We start from the raw sequence: 13677 nt of genomic DNA, 5'->3' as shown, positions 1-13677 counted from the left end.
ACATGCTGCAGTCCGCCCCGTCTTAAAAAGGCAGAATTAGACCCTGGAGTTTTAGCTAATTTTCGTCCAATTTCCCAACTGCCATTTCTGGCTAAAATTCTAGAAAGAATTATTTATAATCAATTGGTTGATCACCTTAACTCTAATAATTTATTTGAGATCTACCAATCTGGCTTTAGGCGTTATCATAGTGTTGAAATGGCACTCCTGAAAGTGTTCAACGACATCTCTCTTATTACTGACTCAGGTGATGCGGCAGTCCTTCTCCTCCTTGACCTGTCCACTGCCTTTGACACTATTGACCATGAAATATTGCTGATGCGGCTTGAACATCTTGTTGGGCTTAAAGGGGCTGCTCTTAACTGGTTCAGGTCATATTTAACTGGTAGACACTTTTCAGTGACTTTTAATTCCTCTTCTTCATCTACTGCTCCTCTTAAATATGGTGTTCCTCAGGGATCCATTTTGGGTCCTATTTTATTCTCCATATACTTTCACCCTATTGGAGCAATTTTTAGGAAATTTAACATTTCTTTTCACTGCTATGCTGATGATACTCAGGTTTATGTTCCTGTCTGCAACTCTACAACAATTCAACTCCACAACTGTCTGTCTGAATTAAGATCCTGGATGACTAATAATTTTCTTGATCTAAATCAAAATAAAACAGAGGTGCTTATAGTGGGTCCATCAGCTAAAGCCCAAATTGGTCTTGGTCTTCTCGGCTCTTTCTCTGTCTTTTCCAAACCTCAGGTCCGCAATCTTGGTGTTACCTTTGACAGTAACCTCTCTTTTGAGAAACAAATAAATTCTGTAGTCAAGAGTTGCTTTTTCCAACTTCGTCTATTAGGTAAGATAAAGCCTTTTTTATCTTCTAGGGATCTTGAGATAGCTATTCATGCGTTTATTTTTTCCCGCCTCGATTACTGCAACTCGCTGTATTCTGGGATTAATAAATCCTTGATACACAGGTTACAGTTGGTCCAAAATGCTGCCGCTCGCTTTCTGGTTGGGGCAAGAAAGTATGACTCTGTCTCTCCTATTTTGGCTTCTTTACACTGGCTGCCTGTCAGTTTTCGAATTGATTTTAAAATCCTGCTGCTAGTTTTTAAATCTTTACATGGGCTTGCTCCTGCCTATTTATCTGAACTGTGTGTTTTACATCAGCCATCTAGAGTACTTAGATCTTCTGGTCAGCCGTCTCTGATTGTCCCTCGTACCAAGTGTAAAACCAAGGGGGACAGGTCTTTTGCAGCTGTCGCACCTCGCCTGTGGAACTCTTTACCTCATCATATAAAGGAGTCGTCTACAATTGTTTAAAACAAGATTAAAGACTCATTTCTACTCACTTGCATTCAGTTACCTTCAGTAATACTGATGGCTTCCTCTTTGTGATTATATTACATTACTTCTATTTTTTATGTATATAACATTACTTCTATATATTATGTATTTTATTTTATGTTCATATATTTTATTTCTATTTATGTTTTATGTTAATTTGTTCTATTTTTGTAAAGCACTTTGGCCACAGCATTACTATGTTTGTTTAAATGTGCTATATAAATAAATTGACATTGACATGCTTCAGTAAACAGTGAAGATTTAAGTATAACTAATACCAAGAAAAATAATACAAATGGTTTCCCTCCACAGCTTAATATAATGGTAGTGTGTGACAAAAAAAAACAAAACACAGCCAATTACTTTCATCTTTGGTGATGTAGGAGAAAACCCACATAGACAATAAGGAGTTATATGAATAACAACCAGGCATGGCATTTGAACTCAGGATCAATGAAGCAGTGATGCTTACCATAGCACTATTGTGTCACATTACAGGTCCCCTACAAAATAAAAGAAAAAATTACTTTTACTCATCTAGCACTAGAATTACCAAAGCCTACAAAAAAACTTGTAAATACGTCCCACCTTAAATCCCTTCGTACCTCTCCATCAGTGTCTTTTGTCTTGTAAATGTGTCAATAAGCAGCAAGCAGCCTGCTATCACATCCCCCCACTACCGCACAGTTTTCTCAGCTCAAGTCTCTTTACCTGTGTGTCAGTTGCTTAGAGTTGTATAGAGTGAAAAGTCAAGTAAAATGACACCTTTTATAAATACTATATCGTTATTTGGAACACAGCAATCTATGTAAACACTTCGTTAAAACAGAAACATTTTTCATGTTTTAGTAACAAATGTAGATATGAAGTGTATAATGTGTGAAGCCTGAAGTCCAAATATCAAATAAACATTTTCACAAAAGGTACAAATATAACAGAACAAGTGCGCTTGGACCAGCCACTCGGGTCCTTTTTGCTTTGCTAAAGACTACAGGTGAGGGGACGCTGGCGCACGCATGTTGTTGCCGCTCCTCCCTGTAAACACTTCTCGTAAAATGCGCCTAATTCTACACTTTCTTACGTTTGTTTTATTTCTTTTATTGTACGTATAGTTCGTGGATACAGCTGACTCGAATTGTATGGATTTGGCTTATATTTACAGATTTTATGGACTCTACTTTGACTGGGAACAGCTGAGTCTGTGGATCACGGGACGAGAACCTACAAGCATTTCTTTGTGCCTGGCAATCTAGGACCTCGGGATGATCTGTCTCCGTGATTATATTAAATTCGCTTTGCTGATCTGCTCCCGTTTCATCTTACAGTACTCTACGACTGGGAACTGATCTGATGTTCATACTAATCTGGCTTTTGGCTCCGGGGCGATCACGCCTGAAATTACCAAGCGTTACTGTTTGTGGCTGTGTATTGGAACCTCCAACTCCTGCTACCTCCTCCTGCTATGCTTTCTGCAGCTTTGCTATCGCCGCTCACCTACTCTACCACACCCACCTGTCCTACCGGTTCCGCTGTGCTGTGCTGCTTCTTCACTGCTATTCAGATAAGTATTGCCCAGTATCATGCTAAAATACTCTCATGACAAACTCCTTCTTATTAAACAGTTTGTCCAGAGCAAATGGTCTGACTGCAACATCCTAAAGGACGCCGGTATTTTGCAGCGCCCGAAATATATACATCGCGGGTCAGGTCGCCGCCACCGCCGGGCTGCGAATGAAAAGACCACCGGCAGCATTTGCTCAGGAATACGCCATCCTTCTCATGACCCTGGAAATAGAATTGTCGGTGTGCCAAATTTGCATTATGTGGAAATAAACCCTGATTGCGGCTCTGTGCAGAAAGAAGCCTCATTATGTAATGTTGCACTGTTTAACTCGAGGTCTCTTAATGGCAAAGCATTGTTGCTGTCAGAACTCATCACTGACACCAAACTTGATATTCTGTGTTTAACGGAGACTTGGCAAAAACCAAACGAATTTGCGTCTCTCACAGTGGCGACTCCAATTGGTTTCACTTTCCACTCAGAGCCTCGCAGCTCAAGACAAGGCGGCGGGCTGGCAGTAATTATCAGAGAAGACTTAAACATTAAAAGAATTCCAATTGACTGTCCATTGTCTTTTGAGTGCCTGGCTCTTAAACTAATAACGGAATCAGGTCCTGTCTCACTCATTGTTCTCTATCGTCCCCCAAAATACAATGCATCCTTCTGATCCGATCTGATTGAACTTTTGACCCACCTAAGCTCTTACTCTCATAGAATTATGCTTCTTGGTGATTTCAACATCCATATTGACACCCCCACATCTAAACTGAGAAATGAATTCCTGTCCTTACTGGACTGTTTTGACTTGACACAACATGTTGATTTTCCAACCCATTCTGGCGGTCATATATTGGACCTGATCTGCACTTCTGGACTATCTGTTGCCAACATTTACACACTGATTTGGGACTCTCTGACCATAAAGCAGTATTTTTCACTGTCTCATTACCTATCCCACCTCTTACCTGTAAACGACAAATTTCTTACAGAAACCTTCAAAATATCTGTCCCTCTATCCTTTCTGGATCCATTTCTGATCTTTTACTGTCTGCACCTATTCCACCAACACTAGATAGTTTTGTTGACCACTATAACACAGCCCTTCACTCAGCATTAGATAAAACAGCTCCTTTAAAACATAAGGAGGTTTCCTTTAAACGCTCAGCTCCTTGGTATAACTCAGAATTGCGATCTATGAAAGCAGCTGGCCGACGCCTTGAGAGAATGTCACGTAAGACTGGCCTCACCGTGCACATCCAGGCTTTCTCTGACCACCAAAGAGCTTACAGAGAAGCACTAACTTCTGCCAAGAACACCCATTATGGCAGAATAATAGAAAGTGGCCATGATAACCCAAGGGTTTTGTTCTCTGTAGTTAATAAACTACTCGAACCCACATCTGGTCCAACTACCTCTTCTACTGAAGTCTGTGAGGAATTCCTCCACTTTTTCCGTAACAAAATTAAAGATCTAAATAATTCAACTAACATAAATATATCATCTGTTTATATCTTTCCCTGTTTTCCCACTCCATCCAGCTCCTTCTATAAGTTCTCACCAGTCACTTCTGCATTTGTTAATAACCTGCTTTGTAAGATGAGGCCGACTACTTGTGTACTGGACCCCATCCCCACCACACTACTTAAATCCTGCCTTCATGCCATAATCCCGACTGTTACAACAATAATAAACTCATCCCTTGACACTGGCTCCGTGCCGCTCACTTTTAAAATTGCTTCTGTAACCCCAATGTTAAAAAAGTCTGGCCTTGATGCTGACAATCTTAACAATTTCCGGCCTATTTCCCACTTACCTTTCCTGTCAAAAGTTCTTGAGCGTGTTGTAGCTTCCCAACTCACCAATTACCTAACCTCTAATAATTTGATGGAACCCTTTCAGTCTGGTTTCAGGGCGCGGCACAGCTGTGAAACTGCTCTGCTACGGGTAACCAATGATTTGCTTATGGCAGCAGACTCTGGACAAACTAGCATATTAATTCTGTTAGACCTCAGTGCAGCATTTGACACAGTCAGACATGACATCCTACTGTCCAGAATGGAGAACATGCTGGGTATCTCTGGCACTGCCCTCCAGTGGTTCAAGTCCTATCTGACTGATAGGCAAGAGTTTGTTAGTCTTGGCAACAGCAGATCCAACTCCGTGCCGGTCACACAAGGAGTCCCTCAGGGCTCTGTCCTTGGTCCTCTGCTTTTCTGTATTTATATGCTTCCCCTTGGCCATATTATCCGTAGTTATGGATTGGGTTATCATTTTTATGCAGATGCTACCCAGCTCTACTTCAATGTTAAAAGTGGAACTTCATCAGAGCTTTCTCAGCTCACAACCTGCCTTAGTGAAATTAAAACCTGGATGGAGCAGAACTCTTTAAAATTAAATTGCAATAAAACTGAACTCCTGCAAATTGGGACTAAAATGCAACTTAATAAAATGAGCTCCTTCCCAGTCTATCTTGGCAGTGATCTCATCAGACCTGCCTCTACTGTAAAAAATCTTGGTGTCATTTTTGATTCCTCCCTCACTTATTCCGCCCACATAAATCACATTAAGAAACTTTCTTACTTTCACCTCCGTAACATATCCCATGTTCGCTCCTTCCTCTCCTTCTCTAATGCTGAGAAACTTGTCCATGCTTTTATCACATCCCACATCGATTATTGTAATTCCCTACTGGCAGGTGCCCCTTCTAATCTTATATCACAGCTCCAGCTTATTCAAAACTCAGCTGCAAGAGTCCTTACTCAAACCAGCAGCAGCGAGCACATCACACCCATCCTGCTCCGTCTTCACTGGCTCCCTGTGTCCTACAGAATCGAATATAAAATCCTACTAATAACCTACAAAGCTTTAAATAACCTCGCACCAAACTACATCAGTGACCTCCTCCATCACTATGTGCCTGCCCGCCCACTAAGGTCCTCTGATTCTGGTAATCTTGTTGTGCCCCTCACTAATCTACACTCTATGGGTGACAAGGCCTTCAGCTGTATAGCGCCTAGACTCTGGAATGACCTACCGAAATTAATCAGATCAGCTGACTCCATGAATTCTTTTAAAAAACAACTCAAAACTCATCTGTTCAGGAAGGCTTTTAGCTCTACTTGATTTTATTACCTTTCTCTCAGTTTACTTCTCTGTCAAGATGCCAATGTAACCTGTATGTGTGTGTGTGCGAGACCATCAATTATGTTGTCTGTTTTTTTTTTTTTTTTCAGAATTTACTGTCTTAATCTTCTTTATTTATTTATCTGGTTTGTTCAATGCTATATACTGTATATTCTGCCGTTCTTTATTATATTCTGTAAGTGCCTTGAGCATGGGAAAGGCGCTATATAAATAAAATGTATTATTATTATTATTATTCAGGAATATAACTGCTGAAAAAGAACCCATGTGATATGGTCGCTTTGGTGGCGCAACAGTAACAACTGTTGACAGGTAATCAAAACTTCACGGGTTCGATCCCGGACGACTCTGTTTTGAGAAGTGAGCTGCTCTTATTCTTACTGTTTTAGAATAAAAACATACATTTGATTTGAGTCTGTAACAGCCGGTGTAAATTTATGGTACTTGTAAAGGTTAGCTTTGTTTTTTGTTTATTCACGATTCCCCCGATCTGACACTGCTGTTTTCACATAAAGACATCCTATAACAGAGGTGAACTCAGATGATGACAAGGGTTCTACATCGAATAAAGAATGCATGTCGCACTTTTGCCGTCGCTGTACTTTGTATATGTACACAGGAAGCTCTGCAGTCTACTTGTGACTTTACGGTGTGGTAAATAAATCAAGGTAAATAGGTAAATAACATTCGATCTGGCTCTTATATACAAAGTATAGTGGCGGCAGCTTCCACCTGCAGCTATAGACTCTTCAGTACGTGAGCAACTCGCCACACTAGTGTTTAGATCTGGACGGTGCATGTGCCCAAAACATTAACATTTATATGTTACTTACAGTACATAAAAGCCAGATCGAATGTTATTTACCTTGATTTATTTACTTACTTCCTACAGCGTAAAGTCACAAGTAGACTGCAGAAGCGCACTTGTTCTGTTATATTTGTACCTTTTGTGAAAGTGTTTACTTGATATTTGGACTTCAGGCTTCACACATTACACACTTCATGTCTACATAGATTGTTGTAGACATGGAACACACATGAAATGCACGTGTTCCAAATAACGATATAGTATTTATAAAAGGTGTCATTTTGCTTGACTTTTCACTCTATACAACTTTAAGCAACTGATACGCAGGTAAAGAGACTTGAGCTGAGAAAACTGTGCGGTAGTCGGGGGATGTGATAGCAGGCTGCTTGCTGCTTATCGACACATTTACAGGACAAAAGACGCTGACGGAGAGGTGGAAAGGATTTACGAGTTTTTTCGTAGGCTGTGGTAATTCTAGTGCTAGATGTGTAAATGATATGCAGGGGAAATCTCCATAGCATAACCCCCAATGCAGAAAGTGATTACCCCTTCAAGTGTAAAGTGAGAGTGAGCACAGGTAACGAGAATGCAGCTGTACATCCTGAAAGCATTTTGAATATATATTAATAAGTTCATTTACTCAGTTTCAACTGTGCATTTAATATAGCGGGGAAATGAACATATGAGGGCGGCACGGTGGCACACTTTATATAGCACTGCTGCCTTGTAGTAAGGAGACCTGGGTTCATTTCCTGGGTCCTCGCTGCGTGAATCTGTGTTAGGATATAGCGGGATGGATACTGACTGACTAACATATCCCTCACTTTGGAAAGGAGCTTTACATGTATTACAATGAGTAGAAATGATAAGAAGTGCTAATGAGCAAAAGGTTTTTAAAGAGATTGTGCATAATTTCATCCATGCAGTGTTCATTTTGGAAGCAGCAGACAGAGGACACTTATTTCTACAGCATCATCTGTCCACCAAGAAAAGAAGAAAGAAAAAAAGAAAGAAAGATAGATTATTATTTGTCCCAGTTTTGTTTGAATTCCCTCCTTTGTTTCTACCTCCAGGGGGTCCAGAGTGTGTCCTATAACTGAGCCTGCCTTTTTAATTAGCTTTTTGATTCAGTGGGGCTCTCTTGAATTGATGTTACCAGCCCACTACATCATAGCATAAAAAATCGCATAGGCCATCACATAATTGTAGAAGATATGAAGGATGTCACTTCCCACATTAAAGGAACACAATCTCCTAAGGAAAAAGAGCCAGCTCTGCCCTTTCTTATATAGTTCCTCTATGTTCAGAGATCAGGCCAACTTGTCATTAATGTGGACCCCCATGTACTTGTAGGAGTGGACCACCTCTACATCCACTCCCTGAATAGTGACCGGACATGGAGACTCTTTACTGCGGCGAAAACCCATTCCTTGGTTTTGTTGATGTTAACATGAAAGTGCGTGTAACATAAGCTGGTGTTATATTTATATTCTGAGGTGTACAGAGTAAAGAGAAAAGGAGACAGGACTGTTGCCTGAGGTGCTTCAAGTGTTACTCACATCCATATCATATTGAGTCACACAAACTGCGGTCTGTACATTTAACACACCTGATCAATTTTAATCCCTTGATCCAGCTGTGCATATAATATACAGGGGAAGCTGAATTTCCTAGTTCCAGTTGTGAAAATTAGCTTCATCCCCATTTTAAAGTGTGAGGATTCCTGGAAATGTTTGTATTTTTAAATAGAATCTAAATTGTTTTCATTACTCATATAGCAAAAAAAGGAATTTTAAATCCTCAGCGTAGATTTACCTGTAGTGGATTTTTTTTCACCAGAATAAAAAATTACATAGATGAAAGAAATCAAAATGGAGATGTTTCTTCAAAATTATGTCTCTGTCATCCCAACAGATGGCACGTCACAAACATTTTTATTAATAAAATGCATTACATTTGTCATTCCAATAGATGGTGCATCACACTCATTAACACTGCTTTTATGAATCCCATACCAGACAACATAAAACAGAGACATATCCATTGCCTGGTGCACTGCAAACATTAACGCTGAGATCTACATTGACTATTTAGATTTCAAACCTTAAACGGCTAGTACAGCGTAAACTGCAGTATAAACATACACATCTTTTAATGATTTGTTTTTTAAATGTCTTTGTAAAACTTTATTGGATCTCAAGTAATTAATTATTTATTGTTATTGCTATTTTACTATGCTTACATCATATACTATCCGGCAGGAATAGGACATGAGTCCTTACTTGGTCGTGAGCTCATTCCTTTGGAGTCATGAGAAGCAAGGCGAAAATCATCCTGCCTCAGCCAGGAACAGGCAGAGGATTCAAGTTGGTACACTGCTGTCCCAGCAGGGTTCAAACAAGGAACCTAGCTGGGAGGCCAGTGTGATGGAAGGGCAGGGGAGACCACCTGTTAGGACTACATGCTGCCCTGACATACTAGGTGGTAGCATCCCTGGCCAATGCTTCCTGTACTGATATTTGCAAGGCATGCTGTAATCCCATGGGGCATCCTTGTTGGGTTCCATGGGTGCCACCATGGGTTGCTGCAGGGATCCATGATCCCTGCTTTGTGGGGCTTCCACTTGACCCAGAAGTGCTTCCAATGGGCTACACCCTAGTACCGTAAGTACTCCCAGGTCTAAGATAAAAAAAAGCTGCTCAATCTCATCCAGGAGAGTTGGAATTGGGTGGAAGATGGGAAAAGCTTGCCTGGAGGAGTGGAAGGAGAAGAAAAAGAGAGAAGAAGAGAGTTGTGCCTGTATTTGCAATTAAAAAGAAGCCTTTTATAAGGTATTTCTGCAAATAAACCTTTTATTTGAACCCAGGACTTGTGATTGTGTAGTTGCTGTAACGTTCCCTGGTAGTCACACCATAGATGTGATGTTTCACCCATCGATTCATTCATTACATTCATTGTAATGTGCACGTGAACAAAAATGGAAGGCGAATTTGACCCAATATAAAAGTTATGTATTTTTTTATTTACTTCAATGCATGAATTTGATTTCTTATTGACTTATGTGATGTTCATAATATGTGAATATGTGCATATGTCTGGTGGGGTTAGTAAGGTGAGGTGGCAGTTTTGAGTTTCAACACCCTGAGGCCCATGGCGGTCTTAATTTAGCCTTGCTTCATTATCATGTTAGTATTATTCACTTTAAAAACATCACCTAGAAAATATTTAGTTAAAAGTGTAATATTGTATTGGTAGTGTAACCTCCTTGGTCCAGACATGTTTCTCAGATGAATAAGGGCTGTCAGAAAGGATGGGGTTGTCTGAAGAAATGAACTATAAAAGCAGCTCCAGAGAACATGGAAGAGGGGAATGTAGATAGAGCATTTACAGAAGACTGCGCCTCACATGGCCACTGGCAAAGCTTGCGTAGGATCCCAGCTTTGGATCACCTTGTAGAACTGGGGAAAGTATCACAGATAGTGTCGCCAGTAGAGCCGACAGTGTCTATGTGCACACGTGAAGCAAGGTAGTCCAGACTGTACAGAGCTGCTGAACATTAGAATGGTGTTTTAGAATGACCAAAGAAGAAGACAGCACAAAAATAGTTAGAGCATTTAGTGTACTGTCCTGTTTCGTTTTCCTGTGGAGGCAGGCCACTGCCCTTGCCTGCATACACTACACAGGACAGCGATCTAAGGCACAGCGTTGTCTCCCTTGTGTCACAGGACTATTATCACAAATGTTGAGGATACTACTGTACTGTTAGTTACAGTTTTAGATAGTACAACTAACATTCAGGGTTTGACTGCAAAGGACCAAAAAGTTCCAAGTCTATTCCTCTGTCACTTGCAATGCTGGGGTATTACTCCATCCAAACATTATATTTTTTTATATTTCACTGTAATTTGTGGTGACAGCCAAGAAAAAAAATATTTACTATCAAATTTTAATCTAATCTTTTCACGCAGAATGGAGAGAAAAAAAAGTTTATGATATAAAAGACAGCAATAGTGACCAATGTCGTACAATGGCAAACAGTGCAAAGAACATCGATGGAAAAAAAAAAATCCCATGTTACTCGTGTTGCATAATCCATATGTCTGTTGTCCATTCGTATGCACAAGATGTACAAAGCACATGTTTTTTTCCTAAAATATTCTTTACTGTTGTAGTTTTCGTAAAGAGGAACCCTAAAATCTAATATGAGTCACTTTTTAGAACTAAAGACCTGCCTCTGCCCCTCATTCATATGGTTTCAGCATGGGTCACTATCGGCATCTATTATATCATAAACCATTTTCTCTGCATATTCCATGAAAATACATTTTTTGTTGTCCATAACTACATGGGGTAAGTAACATATAAAAACATATCATTCTTGGGAGGAGTTATCCTTTTACACCTTTTATGTTGTATTGCATTAACCAGTACATCTAGAGCTTAAATTTTGTACCATTGGTTCATTGATATAACGGGTAACTGTGTTGTTTGTCTATTTGTAAATACTTCATACTTAGTCAACTTGTATTATTTGATATCTATATTATTTTGTGTAGTTTTTCTAATTATTTGAGTTAAGTATTGAAGTTTGTAAATGTTTTATTCAAGAAATTGATTGGATATGTGTTGGTGTTGTGTTGAGTTGTTTTGCACCTAATCAAAGTCAATTCTGGCTATGTTTCACTAGTTAGCAATAAAGTGATTCTGATTCTGATTTTGAATGAGGCACTGTTGTTAGGAAATCCTATCTTCAGGAAGTGGAGAATTGAAAATGAGTACGCAGAGAGTTAAAACTTTTGGATTTGGACTGTTGGTTACACATTAGTGCACACTACAACTAACCCTACTAGTAATTTTGCCGCAATTGCATAGTGTTAATTGTTTATTTTTCCCAAGACATCGTAGCTTATCATTTTGTTAAAGTGAAGGGCAAAAGGGGTTAACTCTCAAAAAGAAGGCATCCAGACTTTAAGAGCAGATGTTAGCACAATACCCTCCAGAAACTGGCTACCACTGTAGTGCACGTATGCACAAGTTCTGCACCCTGAAGCTGAATCCATAAATTCAAATCATTTAAAAATATATGAGCAGTCTGAATAAATTTAAATGAACAGAATTTGAGGTTAGCAAATATTCAATTACCACACTGACAGCTAAATATAATTAATATTTGTCAATAATTCTTAAACATATTTCATCAAACCAATCATTTACTGAACTCCTAAGTTTAAAAGATACTATTAGGTTTCTTGCCAGTAAAGATAAGCATATAAAAATTAGCCAAATGTCATCCATGTTTTTCAATTGCTGTTTCAACAACGGGGCACAGCTTGGTGGTACAGTGATTAGTACTACTGCCTCACACCTCTTGGATAGAGTTCACAACCGAACCAGGTCACTGTCTGCATGGAGTTTCCACCCTCTTCTTGCTGGATGTCTGTGAGGGGATTTTCTCTCATATCCTTAATACATATTAGTTTGATAAAAGTTTGTTTGGCTGTAACCATTGAATAACTGGAGCCTTTCCCAGTGCTGGCTGCTGCTTTATGCCCAATTCTGTACATCTACCTTGACTCTGAATTACATTAAGCAGGTACAGAATATGGATGGATGTTGCAATTACTGTCCATTTTTCCCAACAGCTTAGTGCAGCATAATAATTCCTGGGGAACCAATTTCAGATGACACATCTCTCTAAGACAGAACACAGTCATGGAGACCCCTTTCTGCACTAATACAGGGTCAGGCCAGAGTTACCACTTCACTTGCAGGTTAAATTAATTTGTGACTAAACTGACCCAAATGAGTAAATGTGAGCTGTGCAATGGACTGACCAAAATTGTACCTATTTTTGTGGAGTCCTAAGATAGATATAGGCCATTTGTTAATGGGTGGATAGATAGACAAATGTATCAATGGACAGATGAATTTTATGTTAGTGTGTCTGAAAGCATATTTTCACACTGAACACAATGGCAACGGTGTACATTTTGGGCTGTACGTCAGTAAGAGTGTAAGACATTTGACCAAGTTTATTTGGTTATTTGATAGCTAATTTGTCCTAAAGTGTCCTTCAGATAATTCTGAAAAGTTGTCAATGTCTACACTTCAGGTCAAGGCCAATTTCATTGTCAGACGTAGAGAGTCTAGGGAAATTCTTAAGTGCATGTCTAACACATTACCACTCTCTGACACAGTGGTCAGCAAGTGGTACTAGTCAAACATGGACCTTACTGTGAAACCTCTGGAGTCTTTCTTTCTGAAATGACACTTTACAAATAAACCTAACAGTAATAATAATAAGTAATTGTCAATAAAGATAGCAATAAACCTTATAGTCAAAGTTTAACTTATATCAATGGAAAAAATAATACTCTGTACATCCAAAATCAACATTGGAAAATTTAATAACATTAAAAGAAACCAGATAAAAAAACATTCAGTTCTTAATATATATCATTTTTAATTTAGCACATAACATTTATTTGGTATATCGTGAGAGGGAGGTCAGAGGAATGGTGAGGATGCAGGGAGTAGAGCTTTCGAAGGTGGATGAGTTTAAATACTGTGAAGGTGGAAGAGAGGTGAAAAGAGAGTGTAGGGAGGGTGGAATAGGTGGAGAAGAGTGTCGGGAGTAATTTGTGACAGATGGGTACCAGCAAGAGTGAAAGGGAAGGTCTATAAGATGGTAGTGAGACCAGCTTCGTTATATGGGTGGAAGACTGTGGCACTGACAAAAAGGCAGGAGACAGAGCTGGAGATGGCAAAGTTAAAGATGCTAAGATTTGCATTGGGTGTGACGAGGATAGACAGGATTAGA

Source organism: Erpetoichthys calabaricus, chromosome 1 (assembly GCF_900747795.2).
Source record: "Erpetoichthys calabaricus chromosome 1, fErpCal1.3, whole genome shotgun sequence".
Taxonomy (NCBI): domain Eukaryota; kingdom Metazoa; phylum Chordata; class Cladistia; order Polypteriformes; family Polypteridae; genus Erpetoichthys; species Erpetoichthys calabaricus.
This window is presented reverse-complemented; position numbering follows the sequence as displayed.